The 10,380-nt window shown below is 37.0% G+C and overlaps 1 protein-coding gene across 1 annotated transcript in view; it reads right to left on the reverse strand.

Annotated features, from left to right (window-relative positions):
* The window catches only part of FMN1 (formin 1), a 145,485-nt gene that overhangs the window by 121,037 nt on the left and 14,068 nt on the right, over positions 1 to 10,380 (reverse strand). The window lies entirely within an intron of this gene.

Genomic DNA, 10,380 nt, shown 5'->3' on the forward strand with positions numbered 1-10,380 from the left:
TAGAACCTGGGTCACATACTATGGTTTCCCTCAATCCGTACCATGGCTACATTTGGCCAGATGAAGAAAAGGAAGACCTTATGGCAGCTGTGTAATGATTTAAGAGCAGCCTGTCTTCTGTAAGACATTGGCCCTGAAGCAACAGCCCTCCTAAAGAAGTAACTGGAGTTCATTCTTAGACTATCAAAGCCCCACTTCTATCTGCTTCCAACTCAAAATTTATCAAAAAGTGTATTTCCAGTTCCCTGGCTTGGCTTCTGCTTCCTCAACTAAAAAAAGGGATTAAATCCTAATTTAAACAAGGATTGAAAATAGTCCAAAGACTTTAAATTTTACTGTCAATGTTCTCTAACACTAGGGGATTTGTATGGTCCCTGGCACAGTAGAACCTATAAAACAGCATAAGAACATCAAAGCATGGACCAAAGCACCAGATCAGTGAAATATTTCAGTGCTTAGGTGCTTTTATCTTTTTTTTTTCTTCTTTTCTTTTTTCTTTTGAGAGCACATGGAGGACAGAGGAAAGGAAAGATAACCTGGTCACCACCCTGAAATCTGTATGATGTGGAAGTTTTTAATGCAAAGCTATTTTTTTCAAATGCAGGTGAAGCTATATGCAAGCAGCTGAACTGATATACAAAATGAAAAGGAAAAAGAGATTGATATTTTACAAGACACAAAATAAAAAACTTGGGGGATTCCAACTGGTAATAGTAATCCTCCTTCCTCTCTAATGGGCCTCTACTTAGAGCTTTCCAGCATGGGAAATTGCCTGACTGCTCTGCTTTAACCACAACCAGTTAGGTCTGCAGACTTTTAGATTTTCTGCTCTTAATCCCTTTGACTCGTTGGTGTTCCCTCTGGACATAGGCTCTGTTTATCCATTCACCTAAACAGGACTTAACAAACCAGCTGCCTCAGGTCCCCAGAAAAAGTTGTGACCCTTCTGGCACCTCAGCTGGTTAAGCACTCACTCACTTTGCAGGGCATGAACCCTATGAACATCTTGACTTGAAGTTTAGCTCCTTAAGGTCACATGATAACTGAAGCAAACAACAGGCTTTGAAAATGCTGCTAACAGTCAGTTCTTAGTGTGGCTAACAGAAGGATGCAGATCTATCTTAACAAAAGATCTACTTTCTATGTGGGATTGCCCAATGCTTGACATTCTTGGGGATTTGGGTAAGAGAGTCATAGTTCACATATGCTGACATACACCTGCACTGGCACCAAAAGCAGCTTTTTCAACCATGTCTACCCATTCCCAACCCTCTGTTGCTTATTTGCTTATCTTGGCACAAATGTTTGTGCAGAGAATGACGGAATAACCCCCATGGATGAAACCTAACACAGCATAAAAACTTGAATTCTTTAAAAATTATGAATATGTCATTTTTGTGACAGACATTTTGCAGGATACCATCATTTTAAGTTATTTAAGTTGGCACATGTTTTTCATTACTTCTCCTAGCTGAAAGTTCTAGAGATTTGTTTAATCTTTGTTCTGAAGCAGAGGTAAGATAGAGAGTAGCAATTCTCTTATGGTTTACTTATTCCTTAAAAATATGGTTAGAAAGTACTAGATTATAATAATTAATAAGCCTAATTCATTACCTAAAACACTGCTACTGAATAAAAGCAAGCATATCACAAATCGATGTACTGTAACATATTTACTGGATTGTCTACTATGCAATAAACTGACATTCTACAACATAAGCTTCTTTTGTTTATTTCTACCATTATATTTCTTTTTTAACTAGAAGAAACTATCTATTGGATAGAAGCTGACACCTGGCAAAATACCTTTTTAATTCTTCTGAAGCAAACATTTGTTTTTGTGTATAACATATGACAATGAAAGAGATATCACATCACAATTACAGTTTTGTATAATACAAAGTAACTCATGTCCATTCCTTTCATATTTTTTGTGAAGTCACCTTCATTTGGTGTAATTCTATGTGGATAGTTAACATCCCAAGAAAAATCCTGCACACGAGAGATGGCAGCTGGAATCATTAAAACACTGAAGAATTTATCTAGAAAGAATAATCACATCCATATAATTCCAAAAATCAGCTTCTGAACATACTGTCAACAATTATGCAATGGCATTGGGATGCTGCTTAGAGTGGTAAAATCACAACAGCAAAGTAAACACTAATGACATGTTAATGGAAGGAACTGTACTGTGAACAAAATATAGGTCAGGCTTTATAAACTACTGAGTTCTCAAATTCCATTTAACTCACAAAACAGATTCATCTAGACTACAGAAACAATCCAGAAAAACTGTAAATTCTGAATTATCAATGGGTGATTTGTCTAGCTTATGAATTAACTATGCCAGAGTTTAAGAAATATGATACGGCTCTGTGTGTAGCCAGCCGGATTCTCACATAATCATTGTAACTTATCCATATCAGTTAGTCATCCTTATCAGTTAAGACACATGAACATATGTGGTTAGTTCTCAGAGCCAGACGAGATATAAGGTTGCAACCATACTGTATGACTTCCCATTTCCTGGTGCTGCAATACCTTAAGGACTTTCAAGGCCAACACGGAAATGAAGGCTCTAAACACAGAACCACAGAATGGCTGAGGTTGGAAGGGACCTCTGGAGGTCATCTGGTCCAGCCACCCTCCTAGAGCTGGTCTCCCAGGACCGTGTCCAGACAGCCTTTGAATGCTTCCGTGAATCTCCATCCTCCTCATTCTCTCTGGGCAACCTGTGCCAGTGCTCAGTCACCCTCACAGAGAGAAACTCTTTCCTGACGTTTAGCTGGAGCTGCCTGTGTTTCAGTGTGTCACTGTCACTGGGCACCACTGGAAAGAGCCTGGCTCCCTCTTCTTTATACCCTACTTTATAGATCCAAGCTGATCTTGCGTCACAAGGTGACTCTTTACTGTATTCCATGCCAGCACATCCCCTAGTTTGTGTAATGTCAGGGGGATTGTAATTTCTGAGGTTTTAAAGTCTTTCATTACGCTGGATAACAGAGGGCTGATTGTACAGACATCCTGTAGTACTTGCCCGGTCTCCAAACAGTCTGCGGGGAAGACAGTGGCTGTAGGGCATAAATAAGTTAGCTATCCCTAATGCAGATATTACTCTGAAGGGCTTATGAAACAAACAAATCAGATACAAATCAGATGGCAAATGCTCTGATCCTGAAAAATGACCACAAGCAAATTAGGATTTCATTACTGAGAAAACAATCCAAAATGTTAGCCCTTTACATAGGCCAAACAAGCAAAAAAGTAAGCAATCTCACTGCATTGATTCAGCTCCAGCCAGCTCTAACTCTTAATTTTCATTTACTACTTCTAATTTGCTACTTTTTCCTTTGTTTTCAGAGGACTCCATTCCAAGAAAAATTTAATAAATGGTGGAATATGTTGCTGATTTGGGCATACTCTTTACTTATGCAACTTGATGCTTCCTTCAGTCAATAATTATAACCCACTGCAGCTAAAGCAAGCTTTAATAAAACTAGGTGTTTATTCTAAGATAGTGAGATAAAGCAGATACACATTATAAAGTCTCAAATTAACACAAATATTTGTTACATCTGCTGGTAGTTAGCAATGTATTTTAAAATGCCAGCTTAGTGAAAAAATGTTTCACTAAAATATTTTTTTTAAAGTAACATGAAAGTTGCAAAGTACACAGGGAGCTGGATATAGGCCTTGGCGAAAACCAAGAATATACAGTGATATGACATTGCACAGTTTCCCTTTTCTATGTTGTTGTTGGAAAAATAAAGAAGTTAGTAATTGTAAAAAAAAAAAAAAAATCTCCTTACTGTAAATCTTAAATTTCCATTTACTCCTGTGTTTTGCCATAGTCAGTAGCTGAGACAGGTATCTAACGCAGTCTTGCTAATCATACAGATTTATCAGATAGACCAAAACTCTGCTTGGACCTCATTATCATCAGAATGATAATGATGACAAAATGACCCTTCCCTAAACCACCACTACTACTTTTCTGTACTTTCATCCTTTACATTCATACTTTCTGCCTCTAGGACTTGCCATACATATTTTGCATCCAATGCTCAATTTACACCAACATTAAACTGCAAAGATCCTCTCTTCACATAGGAGCATGACAAAGCGATGCCTGTGGTCTAGATGAAATCACTGTTCCAAGTCCTGAGTTCTATCCAGATCACTTTCAGGTGAATAGTTATTAGCCAATAAAGGTACCTGGGGCTTACCCAGTCAATCAGATTTTGCAGAAAAAATGCACTGAGGCATAATAGGGGAAAAATAGCTACAGAAGTAAAAGAAAACATCTAGTTTGGGAAGATAAGCTCATTGTAGACCATTAAAGCAGCAGAATACTGGAAAAAGGAGCTGAAGTTCTTACCAGAAATGGATTCGGTGCAGTGAATTAAGCAAAACCATCTTACTTTGGGATTACCCATGTCACATATTCCTAATTTACAGAGGTTTGGGGGCACAATGCAAAGTCTGCTTTTGTTCCTATTTCTACAGGCCCCTGAAGAGGTAAACTGAGAACTGCCACAGTGCAGAGTGGTGCGACTGTGAAATAAAAATAATTCAGTTCCATACTGAACAAAATTATATCTCTATCAAGATGAGCCAAAAGCCTATTTCACCTAGTGTCCTATCTCAGTAGCCAAAATGCAGGTGACATGTAAAAAATTAAAAAACAGCAAAAAAGTAGTAGTACTATTTCCATTACAGTCTTCCAATTCAGGAACTTTCTAAACCGGAGAAGTTGCTTGCATATTTAATAGTTTGCAAGTGGATTCCTCTTCCATGAATGTGCACCGCTGATTTTAAAACTCCTGCAAGCAGACAACGTCCTGCAGCAAAGAATGAATTGCACATTAGGTAAAGACCCTTTTGTTTATTTTGCTGCACCTGCTAGGTTCATTTAATGCCTCCAATTCCCGTGCTGGATGAAACACTGAACTGTTTCACCATTGATGCATTTGCTGTTTCTTATGATTTTAAACATCTCCGTGATATGCCCCCTTGACTGATTCTTCTCCAGTTGAAAAATTATTAGTCTACATAGACTGTCCAAATAAGGAACACGTTCCATATTGATCAAAGTCGCTGTCCTTCCCTGAACCTTTTACATTTCTGCCGTCCCCTCTCTGAGTTGAGAAAACTACAGTTTCCCATGAAATTCAAAATGTGGGCATTTATACAACAGCATTACAATGATCTAGGTTTTGTCTTCTCTTTCTTTCCTACCACTTCAATTGCTTTTTGATCATTACTGAGCACTGAGCTGAGATTTCCCAAGATCCATTTCAACATCAAGATCTTGTTTTTACTCAGATCAGAGTTCATTATTCTCTATATGTATTTAGGATTTTTTTTCCTCAAGTGCACATCTTAATAGTTCTATATTTTGGATTTCCTTTGCCATTTTATTGCATAGTCTCTCAATGTTTTTTTTTTTAATTCTCATTTTAAAAAAATTGCATTCTGATGAGACAATGCTAAATTTGCATTCAGGTCTTATCTTCACTACGCTTATTAACTTCATATCAGCTGCAAGCTTCCCCTTCTCAAGTCTCACTTTTCCAGTTCATTTATGAATATGTGCAGAGTGTAGAGCTGCAGAGTGTTTGCTCAGTAAGTTTGCTGATGATACAAAACTGGAAGGAGCGGCTCATAAATTGGAGGGTCTTGCTGCCATCCAGAGGGACCTCAACAGGCTGGAGAAATGGGCTGACAGGAACCACATGAAGTTCAATAAGGGAAAGTGCGACATCCTGCACCTGGGGTAGAACAACCCCAGGCACCAGGACATGCTGGGGGCTAACTGGGTGGAAAGCAGCTTTGCAGAAAAGGACCTGGGGGACACCAAGTTGAACATAAGCCAGCAAAGTGCCCTTGCAACAAAGGTCAATGGTGGCCTGGGCTGTATTAGGAGAAGCATTGCCAGCAGGTCAAGGGAGGTGATTCTTCCCCTCTACTTGGCACTGGTGAGGCCTCACCTGGAGTGGTGTGTCCAGTGCTGGGCTCCCCAGTACAAGAGCGATACCTAATCTAGTTCCATATAGGCATTCCAATATTCACTGTACATTAAATGTTATCTCTTGTAAAATCATAACTGTCCTTTTTTTTGGTATTGTTTGTTTGAAATATTATTCTGTCCTATAGGTGAATATAATTATGATTAACATGAGAAAATTTGGAATAATTTCCATAATGAGTAAATATAATCTATAGTCTGGTGACAAGAAGATAGATCTCTGATTTCTTGAAAATCTGAAGGAGATTGAGAAAATGTAAAATGAGCCACTTCCACTGGGTGGCAGTTTTGTACTCCATTAATAACCTTTTTCTTTTTTTTCCCCTGAAGTCAAACTATAATTTATCGATTTATGGATATAGATACACTGTTCTTTTATTCTGGATGTGAACTTGTTATCTTATTAGCTTTTCATCTAGGTTTTTCTTTTAATACAGTTCTTTGCCTTACTTTTTCCTAATGATTAGCTCATTAAATTTTGTTTGATAATAACATAAACATCTGTAATTTCCTTGTTCAACTGTATGTTTTTAGAAGGTGCTTGGGGGAAAAAAAGCTGATAATTTCTGGAGTGACCAACTAGACTAATGTCATGATGCTGTTCTGCCATCCACTGATACAGTAGATATTAGAAAGTATCATAACTTTACTCCCAGGCATGCTATTTTTGGTTCTGCCTGCATGCAATTGCAGAAAAAATTAATTATAATTAGTATTTTATCTGTTTTTAAACAAGTATTTTAGCATTGAACATTGCAAAGACAGAACCAGTGCAAATCTGATAATATTCTTCCTTAGCTAACTTCCAGATTTGGTATGAGGCTGCTTCATGATTTTAAAGCATGTTGGGAATATGGATCATATAAAGATAATATTGACTAAAAAGATATCAGTATATCAGAAAAAGAAATCTGGATCTAAAAGAAAGGACTTTTTTGTAATATTTTCTTTATCATAAGGTACTATAATATTGGAAATGCTCCAGTTAAAGCACAGAATTAACAACTACAACAAAGTAATGGGTTACAAGGAAGAAATGAGATTGTGTTTTAACTAAATACCCACTGCAAGGAGGAAGCATCAAACATAGTATGTAAAGAGATAAGAGAATTATTGTGGAAGCACAATGGAAAAACCAAACAATTAAAAATGGGTGAATAATTAAGATGAACAAGATGTGAACAAAGGGCTTAAAATGGTCTAATAAGGTAGAAATGGAATTCGTTATAGAACCACAGACATCAACTGTGTGAAAACAACAGAGTATCACATATTGTGAAACAGTGGACAAATGCCTACAACAACACATACATCACATCTGCTGGAGCAAAGAGCATACAAATACTCTAAAGAACATTAGGGGTGTATGGGTACGACAGCAGAAGGTTTTATTCATGTTATCTTGGATAGCAATTTAACAACAGTACCTGGAACCCCAAAAGTTGACAGATACCAAAACTTATATATGGGGAAAAAGGTAAGGCAATAGAGGGAGGTTGTTTATTCTGTGTAAGTTATACAAAAAGCACATATTTTATAGTACTTTTTGTATTTTATAACTATGAGTTATAAATCATAAAAGCCAGGTATCTAAAATAGCAGCATACTCTAGTATTATTAGGCTTTTGATATCTGGATGTGAATGAGTCCATCAGTATTTACTGACCCAACTGTTCAGCTTTAGCATTTATCCTGACCTTCTAGGATAAACATGGTCTCCAGGCAATACACCTGCAACTTCTGCAGGCCTGTTTGGGTCTATGGTTTCTACAGAAAAAGTTGAGCTAGGGTATCAAGGTGTCAAGGATATTGAGTGGAGGGTTTAATCTGAGCTGGCTTCTTTGAAACATGCAGAAACCCCAAATAATTAAACCTCTAATCTTTTTATTTACAAATTCAGAAGACCTTCAAAATCTGAACCGTGTATCTGTATGATCAGCAAATATTGTTTACTGTGTTCAAGAAGTTGCGAGGGCCAGAATGCCTTCACCTCAGAACCCTGGATTTTAGGGTCGAGATGAGTGGCAGGATTTCCTTTTTCTGTTCCATGAACACTTCTAAGATGTTGCTTACTTATTTGTTCCATTGGAAAGGAGGAAAAAAATACGAGATTTTTATGGGACGGGCAAAAGTAATAGCTTGCCCAGTCTCCAAGCAGGCAGTAAATCACGAGTGGCCTGTAGCTCTAAATACCTAAGTGTTTCCAGGACCTCCACACCAGCACTAGAGTCCCTCCTTCAAGTGGGGGAAATGGGAAATGCTAGCAATTGAGCTGTCAGGGAGAGATGAGTCTGTCAGACCACACTTTTCAGAAATCCACTTAATGACAGTTCATACAGACAATGTAACTTTCCTACCCTAAGATCATTGATGGTATGTGCAGGGAAATTCTAACAAATTCCAATACAAGTTGCTTTAATTAATGCACATTAATGCCTTATTTCCTAAGAAGTATTCATGCAGCTGTAACAAACATGAGTGGACTTGCATTTTGTAACTTCAAAGGGAACAGGACAGGGCTTCAAGGGCCTTTGGATTTATTTCTTCTAATATGATGTCCTCTTGCATCATCATCTAAATGGTGTTTCATGGTAGATTTAAGGACTAACTTGTTCTTCAATGATACAGTGCATCAAGATTTTAACTTGGTCATAAGGTTTGTTTGTAAGTCTTGTAAAGGAATCACATTGAATATTCATCAACAGCATCTAGTATTCCTAACTCAACTCCAAAAAAGGATCAAAAAAAAAAAAAAAAAAAAAAAAAATCTTAATATTTAGAAAGTTTTAACTTAGCAGATTGCTATACTGTACTTGTTTGAAAAACGTGAGAACAGGAAACCGCTTAATGAATAAACAAATAATGATAGTCCATACGGAGTATAATGACAGTTTCTTAACTTACAGAAATAAAGGAGAAGACAGGCTATAGATACTGAGATACATTACACTAGAAGGAGGACTCAGAAAGAACTTGTTCTTCAGAAAGGGTGTTTTAATCACTAGGGAGTTGGTATGTCATTTGAGAATGTCTTTTGGAAGTTTTTATTCAAGTGTTTATTTTAGAAAAAAAGGCAGATGGAAATGTCAGAGTACTTCATGTACATTAGGGATTATATAAACTCAATGTGAAAAAAAGCAGCAACATTTATAAAAAAATATACGGGTTCATCACCTTCATGACACCAGAATGAAACTAGTCCGTCTTCACCTAAAATACCACAACCCTGCCCTTCTCAGATGTCACAGAAGGACCCTCCAGAAGACGTCACTTTCTCTCATTTCCACATACACAGAAAAATAGAAATGCTTTGAAACGTGCGTTATTCATTTACCTCAGTTACTTCAGCAAGTAGCTGCAGAAGCAACAAGTCATTGTAGAAAAAAGAGGAATACTATCAGAAAATCCTCTTTTAAAATAAACTGAGTTCCAACTCGGCTTCATTAGTCATCACATATTTGATAATAACTTGATAATTGAAAAGAGCTGCTTAAAAGGAGTTTCCAAGTCATGAGAGTTTGTACAAAATAAGTTCCTTAAGCTTCATTTGAAATCAAACAACAGCCAAGGGCTCTGTGCATTCTGCTCTTGGTGGGATACAAAACTGAGTAAGAAAATACAGAGAGACACAGCAGGGGCTACATCTGAAATAACCTTTCATAAATCAGGTTAATATTGTTCATTCCCTTTCTTAAAGCACAATTAAATCTCTTTTTCCTTCAAAAGTCATCCCTACTGATTCATTGCTAGTGGCGTTATCGGTTAGTTTTTAATTAGCCCTCACACAGTTTTCAATGGGATTTTATTATATTTCTTTGGCAGTGTTAAATGTGCTCTTGTTTCGAATAAGGATGAGTGTGTGTACAAATACATCAAGGATATGGAAAAGTAAAAAGCTATCATCCCCTTAATCCTTCCAAACTGACTAGTACTAAACTACTAAACAGGGCAAATTTAGTTCTTATACAAAAAGCTTCAGTTCCCATTTTTTTGTATGCAATACTTTTTCAAATCAGTAAAAGTATGCTGCTACAATATTTCTCATGATTTATTCACTTCACCTTGTCTTTTTGCTTAAATTCAGCTGTTACCCCAGTTGTATATGATACACCTCACAATGGAGGAACATAGCCCACCAACTCAGAAAGAACTTTTCCAGCTCAATTTTCACTACACCTACAGTCTTTGCTTCAAAGATTTTTAGAATAAGTACTGCCAGATTATAACAAGCCCAATTATTAGGCATATTAGATTATCTCTAAAATGGGTTACATTTACCTGGAGTTTGCTCACAGACAAGAAAAATGAGGGGGAAAAAAAAAGTAATTCTCCAGTTCTCAGCTGTGATG

This window comes from Egretta garzetta, unplaced genomic scaffold, assembly GCF_000687185.1.
Source record: "Egretta garzetta isolate BGI_Z169 unplaced genomic scaffold, ASM68718v1 scaffold2, whole genome shotgun sequence".
Taxonomy (NCBI): Eukaryota; Metazoa; Chordata; class Aves; order Pelecaniformes; family Ardeidae; genus Egretta; species Egretta garzetta.